At 37.8% G+C, this 11,654-nt stretch overlaps 1 long non-coding RNA gene across 1 annotated transcript; it reads right to left on the reverse strand.

Annotated features, from left to right (window-relative positions):
* Positions 1–1,120: 1,120 nt before the first annotated feature.
* On the reverse strand, positions 1,121–10,301 carry LOC116660815. Its single transcript, XR_004316462.1, has 2 exons — positions 4,423–10,301; positions 1,121–1,886 (listed from the first exon to the last, which is right to left on the reverse strand). It is a non-coding gene; the product is annotated as an uncharacterized LOC116660815 (long non-coding RNA).
* Between the last annotated feature and the right edge of the window lie 1,353 nt (positions 10,302–11,654).

Here is an 11,654-nt window from a genome sequence, read left to right on the forward strand (position 1 = left end):
ACTCATTAGGGCAAGAAAACCACTAATGTTTCTAAACATTATACATGCTGAGCCTTTGTAGTAAAATGTTTGTTTATAATTCTGCCTGGCTACAGAATAACTTCATAATTCTACACCTGGCTGGTGGTTCCCAGGGTAAACAGCACTGGCCTAGATAATTTAAATGACTTGCCCAGCCTCGGCCAGGAAGCTCGTGGTGGGATCAGTGCTACAGTCTGGGACATTTCCTTCCTATCCAGCAAGTCCCTCATGGGGCCTTAGAAGCTTCTCCTTTGGTGCCCAGCTGTCTATCCGTACTTATGACATCTTGTCAGGTGTCCCAGCCTGCTCCTGAACACCAGCCAGTACCCACTTCTGCTCTTTTCTGACCAGGTAGTAACTCTTAGCAACTTCCATTGCCTTCTTGGCATCAGTTCTTACCTGGAAGGGTAATGGCTCGAGATGGAAATGTGTCTACATGAGCAGCTGACAGATTTTTCATAAACAGCAGGAGTAGGCAAGAAAAGGAAAATTCAGGAAGAAAGACCAGTGGAAGCAAATCATTAAATACACCAAATGGATACTTTCAATGTATGTTTGTGTTACCGAGTCCATACTCGTTTTGCTCACTGCATGACAGGCCAGTAAATCGGGAGACCAGGTTTTGGGGCAAGGAATGGCAGCTTTATTCAGAAAGCCAGCTGACCAAGAAGATGGCCAACTAATGTTCTGGAGATCCATCTTCCCCAAGTCAGAATTCAGGCTCCTTTTATATTAAAAAGGGGAAGAGGGAATGCCTGGTTGTTGCAGACTTCTTGGTGTAGGTATTCTTTGTTGTTAGAATCCTTTGTTTTTGCAGCTCTTCACCTGGGTCAGATCCCTGTAAACCTCCAACAAAACAAATGTGATTTTCTATTCTGCAACTTGTTATCTTTGTAGGAGTGCAAAAGTGTTAATATCCTTAATGGTCAGAGCCTTGAGAACAGGCTCCCCTGTCTATTTCAGGCTAAAGGCAACATTGTTTCCACAAAAGGTGCAGAGCTGGCCAGACTGAGCCTGGAAAACAGGGCACAGGGTTAAAGCCAGAGGAACAGATCTAGTATGGAGTCAGATTTGTTCTTTTCTATTAAAGGGGCAGAAGCAACTTGAAGATGATGTTTATTTGATTTATAATTTTCTCTCTCATTCTTTTGAACTCTTGCTCACTTCCATTCCATTTGCTTGTTTTGAGTCGCTCACAGTCTCTGTACCCTTCAGTATAATTTAATGTGATCTCAGTGCTGTCTAGCCTTTGTGTTGTTTGTGCTACTTCCATTTCACCTTTTTTGCTCTGATTACTTTTACTTTTCTATTTATTTTCTGTAGTTTGCCGACTCATCTTTCTGTAGGCTTCCCATATATTTCTGAAACTCTTATCTTTGTTGTACTTTTGTTTTGTAAAAATGATTGCTTTAAGTCATGTTTCCCATAATACATTAAGTAACACCTTTCATCATTCTTGAAAAGCTGTTTTGTTTCCTAGAGTGTTCCATTATCTGCCACTTTATTATATTCTTTTTTAATAGTATTTTTGTATAAATGCTAAAATACTAACTAGCTTTTTTAAGAACTTTTTTTTTTCATTTCAACTAGAAATCTAGGCCGAGCTCTTTTCCAAATATGTAGAGGTACCCAAGTCATGTGCCAGTCCAGAAAGATGAAATTAGAATTTTTTCATTGTTGTTTCTCCCCAGTCTGCCAGAATCAGTTTTGCAGAGCTGCTCCCAGTGTGCGTTTTCCCCGTGTCCATTGCCTCGTGTCCTGCTTCCTGCACATGCAGCTTGTCTGTGAAGATTGCCCGTGAGCTCTCCTCCTCTCTCGGAACCAAACCTGTGCACATTCCCAGTGATGTCCTCTAGGCGCTGGTCCTGTTGTTACAAAGAAAAAAAATGTTGCTTTTGCTCTAGAGTGTGCTACTTACACTAGAAAGATAAGCATTATCAACACTTTCTGAGCTCCGAAGTCATGGGCATTCTGTAGCTTCATAAGCACAGTCTGAAGTCAGGAAGTGTGACACCTCCAGGTTTTGTTCTTTTTCTTCAAGATTGCTTTGGTAATTCTGGGTCTTTCTGGGTTCCATACAAATTTTAGAATTATTTGCTTAGTGAGATAAGTCAGACAGAGAAAGACAAATACTCTATGTTATTACTTATATGTGGGACATGAAAAATAATACAAACAAATGTATAACAAAACAGAAACAGATTCATACAGAGAACAGTGGGGAGAGGGAAAGGGGGAGGAGCCAGATGGGGGTAGGAGATTAAGAGACACAAACTACTATGTAGAAAACAGATAAGCAACGGGGATATATGGTATAGCGCCGGAACTATAGCCATTCTTTGGCAATAACTTTAGATGGAGTATAACCTATAGAACTACTGAATCCCTATGCTGTGCACCTGGAACTAGTACAATATTGTAAATTAACTGTACTTCAATAAAAATAAGTGAATATAAATAACTAAAATATAAGTGAATAAATAAAAAATAAAACTTGGGACATTCTTTTCCCGTGTCCTTCTCTGTTTTATATTTACTGATTTGGGCAGCCCCCTCCTATTTTGTTGTTCAGGAATTTAAATAGTCCACATACCTCAACAAAACATTAGATTTATATTTTTATTTCTAATTTTTCCAGTTGCTTTTTTATATTTCAGAGAATAAGTGAGAAATGAAGGCTTTGATCAGCCACATTAGAATGGAAACTTTTCAGTGCCCTTTTAAGAACACATTTTGTACTCTATTTTGTGTATCTTGTTTATTTGTAATTGGTCTGTCAGGATTATCTACTCTTCTTGCCTCAATTTTAGGAATTTTCATTTTTCTTAGAAACTGTACTTCATTTAGATTCTAGATTTTTAAAATATATGCATTATTTTACATATATAGATCTCTTTTAATGAAGAAAGTTTTCTCATTATTTGTAGTTATATTCACTTACCTTATTTCCTTCAACTAATTTGCAAAGTAGGTTGGTGTGGCTCTTTTCAAACTACCATGTATATTTTTATATTTTAAATACCGTTTAATACATTTTTCTTAAAAAGTCTATTTTGCTTACACATTACTTATCTGTTTATAGATTTTTGAGTAGAATACTTTATTTTAAAGTTTTTTTCAAGTACTTTAGAGCATCATGAATTAACTGATTATTGCTTTTATTGTCTCATAGGAATTGATGAATATTATTCTCACTAATTTTATTTTTTATTGAAGCATAGTTTCAGGAGTACAACATAGTTGTGTTAAAAGAGTTTGTAATGCCAATTTTGATTCTCAAAATTCATATTAAAGGCCAATAAAGAATTGTAACAGTTACCCATTTTTTTATTTCTATGTGAAGTGATTTATTTGGCTATTATTTTATTTCATTGCACTGTAGTTTAAGGGTATAGCTTGAGTGTTATCCATTTTTTATTTTAGTTTGTCAGTTATTGAGATAGTGATTGATGCTTACCATATGGTAAATTATTTGTAGGTATTTCAATAACGTTAGGGAAATAATGAGTTTTCCTTATCTGGGTTATATACTTCTATGTCTAGTAAACAAGTGTTGCTCGTTGCAGCTTTTAAATCTTCTATACTTGGTTAGTTTCTAAGAAAAAGGCATTAAAATGCTATGGAATATCAAAGAGCAATTCAAAGAATGAAGGAATCTTTATGTGCCAACAAGAAAGGTCCTCAGGATACAAGTGCTAAAACCCAGCTTGGGAAGAAGCCCTCTTCCAGGGCTTTGCTCAGACCTTCCCTCCTTGGGAAGCTGGCTGCACGCCCTATTTAACATTGCAGCGCCCTACACTGCGCACACAGGGGCTTCTCACTCTTTACTCCGCTTTGCTTTTTCCACGGCACTTGATATATTCTGCAATTTTAAATTATTTAATTTATGTTATGTTTACTGTTAATTGCCTGATTTTCTCCACTCAGATATAAACACCACAAGCCCAGTGATGTCTGCTTGTCTTGGTTGCCCATGTATCCCAGTGCCTGGTGTTTAATAGATACATATTAAAAAAAAATGTTTATTATTATAATTCATGTAAGAATAAAAATCCAAAATATTTTTTTATTTTTTTTAACATTTTTTATTGAGTAATAGTCATTTTACAATGTTGTGTCCCAAACTACTTTTAAAACACATAATATGGAAATACATAGAAGAGACCCATAAATAAACTCACAGATTTGTTAAGTGTTTGATTCTAGGAGGGAATTGAAAAATCAAGGAGGCTTTTTACTTTTAATGTGATATCCTTCCTCATTTGATGGTTTTTATAATAAAAAATATGTAAGTATTCAGTATGTAATCGCAGTGTAAAAAATTAAATTTGAAATGACAAATAGCTCAGAATAAACAAGATGTTTTGATAAAGAAGAGTAATAGATGAGAATGAACCTTACTGTGTATGAAAGGAGACTTCTAAGCTTCTCTGTAGGATGGCACTGATAAAGCAATAGACCTACACATCACAGAACCAGCCAGATGTCTGGGATCGATTCCTTAGCAGAGATGAGAAAATACTACATAAGAAAGGCATGTCAAGTCAAGGAGGGATAGAAAAACGTGGAAATAATTACTGAGCTCTTGGGGTTTGGAGTGAAACAGTGTGAATTTCACCTTACATCAAAAAGGAAAATATAAATAGAGAAATACAGACACATTATAGTACTCACCACAGGAAACACCATAAATAAAATGGAAGGTCCAATGCTACCTTGAAAAAAGTGCTTAACAAATATAGAAGATACTGGATTGAGATTCTTATTGAACCAAGGTCCATGCAACCAAAAGAAAAACACTAAAACTCTGGTAAGTGTACAAAGCTCTTAGACATGCATTACTGATTCAACCAGAATCCACCAATTTGCTTCTTTCCTTAATGGTCAAATAAGCCATTTACAGATGGTTAGTTTACACTGAGTGACCCTAAGAGCAGTCTGAAATCTACAAACAGTATACTTGCAGAAGTTTTAAAAGGCTTTAGAATCATAGAGCACTGGTTTTGAATAAAGTAAGACTTCCTACAGTTATTTTTTATTGTAGTTTAAACACAAATCAAGGATGCTGGTTCAGTGGCAGACCCATGCAAAGGAAACTGGGATGAGAGGCTATTTAATTGCCCAGAACAGGGAGAATCTGTCTATCATCCCTGTCAATAATAATTAGTGCTTTCTGAAAAGGATGTTGTAGATACACAGTCAAAATGATCCTTAAAGGGGGGATGTAATTTGGCTTAGGGAAATCCATCACCAGGAAATAACTGCTTGTGAAGGAAAAATACAGCAAAGCACCACACTTGGAAGTAATAACCACACAAAACACGACCCCACACCCAGGCTCGGTCTTATATAAGAAACTATCATATTGTCAATTAAATAGTAACTTCTCAGTGATGACACTTTGAAATGGCTAAATACAAAACTGAGAGAAGAAAGGAATTGCTCCCAGTCACCTCTCTGTCCCCCTTCCCTGCCTCCACAGCCCCACAAACAAAACAGCACAAGAGAAAGCCCAACAGCCCTCTTTAGAGTGATTTTCCTGGCTCACTTTCACAAGAGACCTAGAAATAACATTGCATCAGTATGTAAACCAGACAGGGCCTGGCCTGCTGTGTCAACACAGAAAATCAATCCTGGAGTCCCAGCCCTGCCTTGTGGCCTTTAGGACTGCATCAGAAATCAATCCTGGGGAAGAAAAAAAGGGCAGCGCCACCGGGCTCGGGGACACCCCTCACAATCTGAGTTCCAGCTGTGGCTGTGCCAGGGAAAACAGTCCTGGCCACGCACGCATGCTCTTTCTGGGTGCTGCCAGCCCTTTCAGGCTGAGATGCTGGAGGACTTTGTGGGTTAGCTACTGAGCTACAGCTTTGCATGAATTACCTCATTTCGTCTCCACAGCAGCCCTTTGAGGAAGATGCTATTCTAGTTCCCCTTTGCACAAAGGAATAAAGATCCTTAGAGGGAGTCAGTTGGCTAAGGTGCTGATCCAGTGTGTAAAGTTGGCCCTTTTTACCTTAAGTATTTAAAAAATAAAATATTTTTCTGGCATCTTCGTGTTCATTTATTTGGACAGCCAGGGCAAAGTACCACGGACTGGGTGGCTTAAACAGCACAGATGTCTCAAAGTTCTGGAGGCTGGAGTGGAAGATCAAGGTGTTGGCAGGGTTGGTGTCTCCTGAGGCCTCTCCCTTGGTTTATAGATGACTGATCGTTCCTGTGTTTTCACATGATCTTCCTTCCCTTTATGTGTCTCTGCCTCCTGGCTTTCTCTTCTTCTAAGAACACCAGTCATTGGATTAGGGCCCACCCTAATGAGCTCTTATAACCTAATTACCTCTTTAGAGGTCCTGTGTCCAAATATAGTCATGTTCTGAGGTACTGAGAGTTAGGACTTTAAACATGAATGTTGGTGCAGGGTGGGGGGGACACATCTCAGGCCATAGCAACTTTATTATTGTAATTTTTACAGACTTAACCATTTTAATACTTTATGAAATAATGACCATACATCCCACTCTGCCTATCCAATAAAAAATACCTCATTTTGTCTGGAGAAAACCCTGCAAGACGCTAGCTGACTCGTCTCACTTTGCATGTTCTTGGCATTCGAGGTAGTTAGGGTGACCCCCAAAATCATGCACTAACTCCCTGTCCAGCGGCTTGGAAACCCCAGTGTGCATCAGGGCTTCGGGGGCCCGGCTGGGCTGAGCCTCCGAAATCAGGTCTGAAGTGGGGCTGAAGGAGGTCCTGGGAATCTGCATTTCTAGCAAGTTCCCAGGTGACGCTGTTGCTGCTGGTCCGGGGTCGCCCTTTGAGAAGCACTGTTCTAGTTCATTCCCAGCCCCCTCTCTAGGTGACTCTCCCGCACCAGCCTGCCCCTCGTGAGACGGGACCTGCTGAAACTCCCGCCGCTGCCTTCCCCCAGCACCGGAACCTGTGCTCACTCGGCCTGCCTGGCTGTTTGGAAAGATAAGATTCTCTATGGTCTTTCTAGAGCCCGTCCTTCCACGTGGCTACTCGATCCCAAAACCCTGTTGCACACTCAAGACATTAGTCCATGCATTTTCCCTGTCTCTCCTACATTAACAAGTTTTTTCTCCTTAGAAAATCATCCTCATCAGCACATACGCATGATATTAATTCGCTCATCTTAAAAAGCAAAACAGAAACAAACAGAAAACACATCTTTTACTGTCCTCTCCCTTCCCATTAGTTGTTACTCTATTTCTTCTAGTCTTTGCAACAGAACCCCTGGAAGGGATGGTCTTTACTCAGTCTCTCCAGTTTCTCTCCTAATCTCTCGTAAACTCCCTGTGACCAGACCTTCACCCCCACTATTTCACCAAAACTGCTCTTACTAAGGTCACAGATGACCCCCAGATTGCTAAATCTCATGGCCCACCTTCTGCCATCTCACATTTTACCCCATGTGGCAGACGTGACATTCCTTGTTCATACACTTCTTTTGGCTTCTAGGGCAGCTGGTAATGGGATTATTATTGTCATCTAGAATATATGAATGATTAAAATTCCAAAAAGCCTTTAGCTTTCTTTCTAATAAGGTAAATATAAATAGCTATGATCTACATTAAAAAAAAAAAAAAGTCTTTGGGGCTTTCCATGATTTTGTAAGACTGTAAAGAGGCCCTGACACCAGAAGCTCGAGAAGCTCTGCAGTCCTGAGTGCTCCGGAGTTCGGGGCTTTCTATTCCATTGTGTCTCCAGCGTTTCTACGTAGAGTTCTGGGGAAAGGTGGGTTATGTATTATTGTCCCATGGATGATGAGGATGTGATTCTCAGAAAGGCACCACCACACACACAAAATACACATCTTTTTAATGTGGTTAAGGTTTAGATTTTTCTCCTTAAAGAGGAAGGAGCAATACAGAGAAGGGACAAAGCTTTCAGGGTTTCAAATCCTACAAATTCCCCAGATGCCAATGGTAAGACCCCATCAGGTTCTTTGAAAGGTGTTCCTTTGCCAGTGGTATTATTTCAATTACACAAATAAACTCTCAAACAAGGATGATACAGCAAACTGAGAAAAGTTGGTATTCTGTCCTGGCAAGACCCCATACTGCATTCCTTTAGGGGGAAAAAATACTGATAGCCAAATTTTATTGAAATATTGCAAAAAAGAAAAACAAAAAAGGAAAGAAAGAATTAAACAATGCATAGAACATTTTTATTATTTTTCCCTGAGTTTCAAAATACAATTCAGCCATTGTTTCTTCCCTGGGAAGCCAAACAAATATTAGTTTACAAACTAAGCAAATAACATCAAGAGAAGAAAATAGACTTCTTTTTATTTTCTCTGCCATTGAAGTGCTACTAATGTTAGCAGAGAAGAATCCGTTAATGCATAACAAGTCACAGTGCCCTATGACTTTTATTCTATCTCAACCTAAACAGGGAAATTATAATTCTGAGTATGCACCTCTTTTTTCCTCTTTGTAAAAAGCTTTCAGGGATAAGATATTGCATTCCACTCTTTCTGAATCCAAAGAACTGTTTGCCCATGAAAAGAAATCTCACCAAGTTAGAGACATTATTTTAGAGAAGCAGTAGAATACTCTTTCTGCGAGATAAAGACCGCAGCTCCTACAGTTTACTCTAGCACCTGGAGGTAAATGGTCTTCTCAATCTACATCACAACCACAACCTTTCCACTACACAGGGTAGCTGTGTGAGGGCAGAGGCTGTGACTTCTTGGTCCTTGGACCCAATTATTCCCTGCTTCAAAGTAGGTTCAAGAAATGTTTGTTAAATTGAAAATTAAATATTGTCATCTGAATCCAACAAGCACTACAAATTCAGTATCTTCTCCCATCGTTATCTATCTTTGTAGATTGCTTCATCACCTATCATTTTCAAAGCCAAAAATGTTGGCTTCAATGACCAGGCAGTCTGCCACTTTGAACTTTATATCCAATTAACGAATCCAACAGACTGCAAATTCTCTATTGGTACACAAATTTGGGTTTCATTATTACTTACCAAAATATTACTTTAGATTCATTCATTTTCCCTAGTATAATGCTTTCCTCCAACTCCTCACTTTAAAGTTGGCAGTATTTGCTTTCCAAAAGGTGGAAAAAAGAAGTATAATTGATATGCTAAGACAGGAGAAAAAAATCAAATCATTAATTGTTCAATTAAAAACACAAAAGGCAGAAAAAAAGTGGAAGACAAAAATAGTGACAAAAAACAAGGGCAACAAATAAAAAACATTAACAGATATGGTAACTATTAATCCAAACTATATCAATGATTACTTTAAATATCAGTGGTCTAAATGCACCAGTTAAAAAACGGAGATTGTCAGTATGGATCAAAAAACAAGACCCAACTATATTTTTACATAAGAAATCCACTTTAAATATAAAAACATATCTTGATTAAAAGTGGATGAAGAAAAATAGATCATGCTAATATTAGTCAAAAGAAAGTAGCAAGACTAATTTCAGACAGAATACAATGTAAGGAAAGTTATCAGGGATAAAGAAGGGTACTACATAATGATAAGTAAATTCTCCAAGAATACACAACAATTTTTAACATATAAGCACCTAAAAACAGAGTGTCAAACTACATGAGGCAAAAACTAATAAAACTGCAAGGAGAAAGAAATGAATGCACTATCATAGTTGAAGACTTCTACAGCAGACTTCAACATCAGTTGAAGACTTCAACCTCTTTCAGAAATGGACAGATCCAGTAAGCAGAAAATTAGTAAGGACATAGCTGAACTCTACACCACCATCAATAAACTGGGTAGTTAACAACTATAGACTACTTCATCCAACAGACAAGATAGACCACATTTTGAGCCATAAACACACCTTAACAAATTTAAAAGAATAGAAATCATACAATGACCACTCTCATACCACAATAAAATTAAACTAGAAATCAATAACAGAACAGTAACTGAAAAATCTCAAAATACACAGAGATTAAACCATATTCTCCTAAACATAACACACGGATCAAAAAAGATATATCAAGAAAAATGTTTAAATGTTTTGAACTAAATGAATATGCAACTTATCAAAATTTATGAAATACAGTGAAGGTAGTGCTTAGAGGAAATTTTTCAGTATTGAATGTATGTATTAGAAAAAACAAAAGGTCTAAAATCAGTAATCTAGGTTTCCACTTGGAAAAGAAGAGAAAATTAAATCAAGCAGGCAGAAGAAAATTAATAAGAATTACAACAGAAATCACTGAAATTGAAAACAGGAAATAAATAGAGGAATTCGACAAAACCAAAAGCTGGTTGTTCTGAAAAGATCTTTAAAAATCAATAAGCCTCTAGCCAGGCTAACTAAGAAAAAGAGAGAAGGGGCACAAATTACTAATATCAGAAATGAAAGAGAGGACATCACTACAGATCCCACTGGCATTAAAAGCATAATAAAGGAATACTGTGAACAACAAAATGCCCACAAATTTGGTAACTGTTGGTCTGCACCCTGCAGGCCTGTAAACCCTGTGCTTGCCCAGCCTCGAGACTGAAGAAAGAGCTCAGAGTCAGTGACAGAGACATCAATGGTTTAATAGATGGGGATCATATACGTCCAAAACAAGAGGGTCCTGGAGTTACATCCCACTATGGACAGCCAATGGCAGGAAGGACATAGCAGCAGTCTGCAGTACCAGGGGAAGAAGGAGGTTACCAGTTACAGGGGAACTTGACATCAGGTTGGCTTACCAGTTACCGGAGAAACCAGCAGAGGATCTTGCCCCTCACCACCCTTTTGATAAACTAACATAGTGGAGTCATTTTGATCTGAAGATTAGAACATCCACTAGCTAGGAACAGAGGCAAGTACATAAGCATTTACTGATTAGGCTCTGTGATTAAGAGGGAAGGTCAGTCGTGTGAGTAGGGTGTTGGTAAAGCAGGGACTAGTCAAGCAGAAGGTGTACAGAGAGCAAGAGAACAGCCATATTGGATGGCCTGATCATACCGTAACTTAGATGAAATAGGTCAATGCTTTGAAAGACACAATTTGCCAAAACTCACACAAGAAGAAATAAACAATCTGAATGAGTCTATATCTATTTTAAAAATTGAATCAATAATTAATAGCTTTCCAAAACAGAAAGCACCATGTCCAAATAGGTTCACTGGTGAATTCTATCACAAATTTAAGGAAGAAATTATACTAATTGTCTACAATCTCTTTCAGAAGATTAAAGGAGAGGAAATACTTCCTTACTCATCTTATGAGGCCAGCAGTACCCTAATACCAAAACGAGACAAAGACATTACAAAAAAAGAAAGCTATAAACCATTTTTCTCATGGACATAAATGCAAAAATTGTCAATAAAATAATAGCAAATTGAATCTAAAAAATATTTATAAAAAAGAATTAAACACCACAACCAAGTGGTATTTATCCCATTCATGCAAGGCTGGTTCAGCATTTGAAAAGTAATAATGTAATCTCTTCCAACCACAGACTAAAAAGGAAAAACTGCATGATCATATCAATAGATGCAGAAAAAGCACTTGGCAGACAACACACATTCATATTAACTCTCAGTAAACTAGGAATAGAGGGAAATTTTCTCAACTTGATAAAGACTACCTACAAAACTAAAGCTAACAGCCACAATGGTGAGA

The sequence above is a fragment of the Camelus ferus genome, chromosome 31, assembly GCF_009834535.1.
Source record: "Camelus ferus isolate YT-003-E chromosome 31, BCGSAC_Cfer_1.0, whole genome shotgun sequence".
NCBI lineage: Eukaryota > Metazoa > Chordata > Mammalia > Artiodactyla > Camelidae > Camelus > Camelus ferus.